The sequence below is a fragment of the Mastomys coucha genome, unplaced genomic scaffold (genome assembly GCF_008632895.1).
Source record: "Mastomys coucha isolate ucsf_1 unplaced genomic scaffold, UCSF_Mcou_1 pScaffold21, whole genome shotgun sequence".
Classification (NCBI taxonomy): domain Eukaryota; kingdom Metazoa; phylum Chordata; class Mammalia; order Rodentia; family Muridae; genus Mastomys; species Mastomys coucha.
This window is the reverse complement of record NW_022196904.1, coordinates 96,343,010-96,349,921: the sequence shown is the minus strand read 5'-3', so window position 1 is coordinate 96,349,921 and position 6,912 is coordinate 96,343,010. Positions and strand designations below refer to the sequence as shown.

At 46.2% G+C, this 6,912-nt stretch overlaps 1 protein-coding gene across 1 annotated transcript in view; it reads right to left on the bottom strand.

Moving 5' to 3' along the window:
- The window catches only part of Ppfibp2 (PPFIA binding protein 2), a 159,478-nt gene extending 152,927 nt beyond the window's left edge, over positions 1-6,551 (bottom strand). The window contains 1 exon segment of the mRNA XM_031387777.1: positions 6,300-6,551. The gene's annotated coding sequence lies outside the window, so the exon portion shown is untranslated.
- Positions 6,552-6,912: the final 361 nt, after the last annotated feature.

Here is a 6,912-nt window from a genome sequence, read left to right as displayed (position 1 = left end):
AAAGAAAAGAAAACACCCTCAGGCAGTCAACGAGGCTCTGAGCCTCCCCAGGAAGGTAAAGAAATTCCAGGATTTAGATAACAGCCTTCCCTTTGGAATCTTTATCTCTGGGAAGGGATGGTTACACTCACAGAGAAGCCCCTTGGGAATTCCACAAGTGGAGAGAGCCGAACATTCCAAAGTCACCAGAGGTAACTAATCTTTGTTAATGGGTTCTCCTCCCACCCCACATGTGCAGAAGTCATTCCTAAGCCTTGGGCAATCCAAATCTGCTGTCTTCATATGACTGTCCCTGCTACTTTCCCGGGGGTGAGGAGTCTCAAGCACATACTTAAGTCTCATTAGGATGACAGCACAAGGATACTAACGCAACCTCAGAACAAGATGAGGTGGAAACAGGCAAGAAAAGCCAGGATGGCTAGACAAGCTCACCTTCAAAGTCAAGAGATACATCCCAATCGTTTCACATATGTTGACCTACCTAGCTCTGCCTTAGCAAATGGAAGTAACCTCTGTCCTGAGATCCATGACAAAGGCAAGCCTGTCCTGGGAGGCCAGCAGCTGGGAAGCCTGGCTGGCCAGTGCGGAAGAGGTGTGAGAAGGAGGCTCACTGAGTCTCTCACAGCTACCATCCATCACACAGTCCCCTTCCCATCCATCACACAATCGTCACAGTCACCACCATCCCCAGGACAGAAAGTCCTTAGGACTGACTTGCTGTCCCCAGCTGGCAGTCACCCCCAGCACCTTCCCCTTCCTTCTCTCATTAGTCACCGCTATAATAGCAACATCCTATGGGATGTTGAATGTGTCCCCAAAGTTTGTCTGAAAGAGCAGAGTGTTGGGTCCTTAGAATATACATTTGCAATGAATTGGTAAATTGGTTACACTCCCCCCAAAAAAACTGAGTGTGCACATAGAGCACACTGAGATTAGAGTTCAGATACTGTGAAAAGCACTTCTCTACCTGAGCAGCCCCACCTACAGAAAGGCCCCAGAACCAAATAAACAAGTAAACAAACAAACAGGGCCTCCTGAGCCTTCAGGCACTGGCTGCCACCCAACACCTGCCCTGAATACCTGAGCTGTATGGCTCTAGCTTCCCTGTTCTGTTGTACACACTGAATCCCCCAATCTGATCAAATGACTGTTCTCATTGGCTAATGGAATTTCCAACTAGACCTCTAGCAGGTCTCCTCTAGCCCACAACGTGGGGCTATAGATGATATGATGGAAGCCGGGAGGCTAGTTGGCCTGGATCTCCATCTAAGAATGGGGTAATTTGGGGTACACTGTTTTGGGCTTTGCCATTCTTTTTTTTTTTTTAAAGATTTATTTATTATTATAAATAAGTACACTGTAGCTGTCTTCATACACACCAGAAGAGGGTGTCAGATCTCATAACGGATGGTCGTGAGCCACCATGTGGTTGCTGGGATTTGAACTCAGGACCTTTGGAAGAACAGTCAGTGCTCTTAACCCCTGAGCCATCTCTCCAGCCCGGGCTTTGCCATTCTGTTGGGTAAAATCATTAAGAGTAAGCAAGAAGCTACCCAAGATTCTTCTGATTTTGAAATCTATCACCATGCTCTTTCCCTTCCCTCCTCTAAGGAGTTCCTCCATAGTCCCATACCTATTCACAATCACCTCATTCTCTGCCAGTCAGTATCTAGTATGACTTTTTCTCTCCCTCAAATCCAGTCACTCATTCCTTGGCACACTCACTTCTCCGTTGCTATTGTCACTGCCTTGATTCAGGACCTAAGATTCTCCAATGTATTACTCCAATAACATGTCCTCATGTCATCCCTCTAATCTATCCTTCCCAGCTAGCATCCCCCTGAAAACAAACTTGCACAGAGCCTTTTCCATATTACTCATAGCTTTCAATGTCATCAGTACAAAAAAATATTTTCTTTTTAAATGAGTTTTTACTGTGTTGAGATTTTAGTATATGTGTTACCACGCAGTTCAAAATTTGGATGCTTTAGCTCCAACCTTCATGGCCTTCCACCATCTTTTCCCTTTCTGGTCTCCAGCCTTTCCTCTTCAAATGTCCCCCATTTGGAGGGGGCAGGTAAATCACACAAACCAGGAAGCTGGTGAAACTCACCTAGGGGGTACTTGGGAGTCTCAGTTAGTTGGGAAGTTATGAGACACACAAGGGCCCTCCCTAAGTTATGAAAGCAGTAAATAATTGCTGGAGAAGAGAGACTATCTGGTTGTGTTGCCTGCAAGATGAGCAAGGAGTTCTAGTTTTTCTATTTCACCCACACTAAGGGACGTGGCTGTCCTAAAGTCACCCACACTCCTGTCAGTAACCCTTCATAAATTCATTGGTTCTCCTAGCTAGGCTTGGGTGGAATCACTCCTTTAGTGTGTCATCAGCATCTTATCTGTGTTGAGTAGACATCTGGTCATGTCTCCCCAGGAAAGTCATTCAATACCCTACCACACCCCATGATTCTAGCCATTGAGCCACTCTTCCTTGAGCCTGCCCTTCCTGTCTTTTGGCTTCTGCTCCCAATCTTTTCCTTCTCTCTCACAAAACAACCTGTTCCTTTCCCTCCTTACAGAAGCAAAACCTGCCAGCCAACACAGGACCCACAAGCACGGGAAACTCTTACTGATATCTGTTAAGTATTAGGTCTCAGAGGAGAGCTAGTATAGCTACAGCTGCTCAGAGTATGAATACAGAGGCAGGAGGAACACAGCAGAGCGCAGATTCTATTGTAATTCATATATATGGTATTAGTGGAGAGAGTGAAATGGCTTGAGATGAGGGTGGTTCTAGGGTTCTCATCCTTGTTACAGAACAGAGGCAACGGGTACCCTCAAAAAGAGGAAACAGTGATGGCTGTCTTGACTTGCATAGGGGTACACAATCTACAGGGCTTAATCAACTTTTGAATATTGCATCTCTTCTGTTTGTATTCACTCTTCTTGTATCTTGCATTGAGGGATCCACCAGGGGATTTTGAGCAGAAAAGGAGCGTGAACAGATTTGTATTTCAGATTCATGACCAAGCAAAAAGCAATGTCCAAACATTATAATCCAAGAAGCATACACTGCTCAGGCAAGAGGCACAAAAGGACAGGCACAAAACTCCTCAGTTTGAGGAACAGTGGTGATGGAGTTAGAAAATGAATTTGCCTAAAAGTCACAAGGATATTATAGCTTATTTTATCAGAGGGGTGGGCAGTCTTATCCTACCTGTGTCTACAGATGTGTTACAGACATGTATGGATGTGTACAAGATTACAATACAACATGGAACTTAATAAAAAGCATCATACACAATGAAGGCTTAGCTCTCACGTGCATAAATGTGCACAGGGACACAGAGGAAATGAAAGCAAGGATTACTTACCAAGGCCCCAAACCAATGACATTAAGGCACAGAGAAATGTTCAGCTTGCTGGAGACAAAGCTAAGTCAAAATGCCTCCAAAAGTCTGAGGCCTTCTGGAAATCTCCACAGAAAGCTCACCAGTTTAATTTAGGGTACCCATCTCCTACAAGGCTTTTTATCACAAGTATTAGAGATAACAACAGCCCCTGGGGAGAACCACTAGGCCTAACAGACTGCCGTTTCAGATTCTATAGGAAACAGAGCTCACCTTCCCTAGACTCCAAAAATAAACACACATAGGTGCCTTCAAGCACAAACAAAACAAGATACTAGGGTAGCAAAGAGCAAAGGAAGTGGAACTCCTCAGAGGAAGGAGGAAGCAAGAAAACCAGTGACTCAGGAAAACCCAAGCCCAGAGTTTTAGCTTTACTTTTGTGCACAGAGGGGTGACGATCATATCTTATATGGAGGCACACACTTAGTGGGGCTTAATAAATGTTTAAAACGTGTCACCTACATAGTCATTCTTTCCCCCTCACCAGGGGATTTGAAACAGGAATGAATCATAAACAGATCGGTATTTCAGGAGAAAAAAAACTCATAAACTTATGAACACATACAAATTAGCTGCTGACCAGTGTTGTCTAAGCAATGCATCAATCCTTGTATCCAAAATTGAAGTTGAATTCTCCAAGAACTGTTCCGGCTGGGTGGTGGTGGTGGTGGCGGCGGCGGTGGCGGCGGGAGCGGCGCACGCCTTTAATCCCAGCACTTGGGAGGCAGAGGCAGGCGGATTTCTGAGTTCGAGGCCAGCCTGGTCTACAGAGTGAGTTCCAGGACAGCCAAGACTACACAGAGAAACCCTGTCTCGAAAAAAACCAAAAAAGAAAAAAAAAAAAGAACTGTTCTTTTTCCTAGAGTCTTATTCTGCCTAATCAATATAGAAGCTGACACCTCTCATTTCCTGGCCCTGGTATTTCTAGGGTCTCTTTTGTCTGCTCACACTTCACTCTCCTCATATTTACCTGAATTGGCCTGCAAGTCTCCTAACTGGCCTTCCAGCTGTGGTCCTCCAAGCACTACCAAGTCCAATAGCTGATCCCACCCGGCTGTTATCAGAAACTCCTGGAGAAAGCTAACTGTGCCTGGGAACTACTTAACCTAAAGAGTTTGCAAATCTCTGAAGCCTTCAGAGAGTTTGCACATCAATATGAATTCTTGATACAAACAGGAAAGAAATGAGTTAGAAATGCAGAATGCCAGGCTTCACCCCTGACCCACAGTGTCCAAATCCACCTCTGAAGACCATCAGGTGATTCTCAAGGTTTTGTCTGAAGCACACTGCTCTAACCTCTACTGTGTCAGCTGACCTTTCTCTCCACAAATGTTTACTAGATTTCGGTCAGGCTGGGGGTTGGGCAGGTCAAAGTTCAAGGACTCTAACTTTGACAAGCTCAGCTGACCACAAGTCAGCCTCTGCTTTATATCCCATACATTGATGTCCATGGCCTTGGGCCAGCTGGGACCTTGGTTTGGTTGTTGTTATTTTGTTCTGTCTACCAGTCAGGCCAGGAACCAAGAAAGACCAGTAGCCATTTCTTAGAGATAGACTGAGTTTGCCTTATAGACTTCTCCATGGCCCAGGTCACCGCTAACATCTTCCTGTGAGGTTCCTCATATAGATTGATCCTTCTTAAAACTTTTCCAGATTTTCCTTATTCTGGTGAAAAAAAAAAAAAAAACCCTAGCATTTCTATAACTTTGTTCCAATCTTCCACTACCTTTATCTCTTACGTGTATCTCTTATGTTATCCATCTACTTAGCGCAAATCTGCCTTGGTTACCAAAACATAGGCAATGGTAGCAATAAACTAAAATTGGCACATCACCAAATCTCAAAGTGATACTACTAACATATTATGTGCGGGTTGAGTGTTGTTGCTCAATGGTAGAGCACTTGCCTAGCTAGCATTCACAAGGGTCTAAATTAGATCACCAGTCCCCATTACCATCAGCCTTAAATAAAATCTCAGATGAAAATAACAGCAAGACTTAACAATATTCCACATTAAAGTTACTTAAATATGCATACAAACGGACTGGTGAAGAAATAATTTCTAATCAGATAACATTTTTAGTATAGCAATAGTAATCTAAGACTGAAGATTAATTAGGTCTGTGGTTGACTTCCTTCCTGTTGAGCAAAATACAAAATACACAGTAATCTTATAAACAGAACAGTCTACAATATAATCAATTAAGGACCCAGAGAAATTAAGACAAACAGGAATAAAACCAAAATATGCAAAGGAACACTAATCTATGTCAAATATCTCAATGCTCTAAGAAAGATCTGAATGCCTATTTGAATCCTACCCGAACCTTGGAAGTTCTAACCTTATTTTAATCGAATGGAAAAGTATGGGTCTTGTGTTGGGATGGAAGGAGGGAGGAGGACACACTTTTAAAAACAGAAGCATCCCCACACCCTAATCCTGCCTTGAGCATTTGGGAAGCGTGTCGCTTTTAGCAATTAGTGCACAGAACTGCTTCTGGCCAAGGCGATCCGGACCAAAGGTCTATGGAACAAGCCCACCTAGGGATCTCCAGTTGACGCCGCTGCTGCCCTCAAGGGACTGAAAGCTGGGACAAAATCGCCCGGAACTCTGAGATATCTAAACACCCCGGTATCCTGGGGACCACTCTGCCACCTGTAGAAGCGCGGGGCTGGTGGCACAACCGGAACAGGGTCGGGTAGAAACTCAAGCAAATCCACGGGAGTTACTCCCTTTTCTCAGTATCTCAGACAAATAAGTGGGTCCCCAAGTCTTGAAAACGTTCGGAGGTCTAAAAGACCACTGACCCCCAACTACCCATGTAGTCCCTGGATCTGGGGATACTCAGTTCCCGGGAGAGCGGTGAGCCGGGTCAGGGAGACCCCACTGACCTGGATGCCAGAGCGCAGCTTCTCTCTCGGAGGCTCAGGTATGCGGGTCACTCCTGTGTCCCTCACACTTTCCAGCATAAGAGCCGAGAACCCAGTGACAGGCCACTGGCCCAAGGACCAACTGCCAACTTAGTGGCAGCACCGACCCGGTTCGGCACCCACGTGACGGGGGCGGGAACCCCAGAGAGGCTCGTCCCGGAGTGCGGCTCTCTGGCTACTGGGGCCTTCCCCTAGGACCGCCCCTCTGCCACCCCTCCTCCTTCTCGCGCGCCGCAGTGGCCCGCGAGGACCCAGGAGCCACAGTTCCAGTTCCACAGGGACTTGCCTGGTCAGCCCCGCCCCAAGGCAGCGCTCGCGTGCGGGCTCAAACCCCGCCCATCCCGGTTGATCACGCCCTCTCTGGGATCAACCCACTGCTTGCACCTCAGACTCTTGCACCCTTCCGGCCGCAGAAAGGCCCTAAGCATTTTCCTTGTGTCCCACTGTGCTCAGGTCTCCAGAGCCTTTGTAATCTGTCAGCAGTAAGTACGAGGAAAGCGTGCGGAGAATTGCAGAGAGGAGCACCGAAGCAAGCGCGCGCGAACACACACGCACACACACACACACACACACA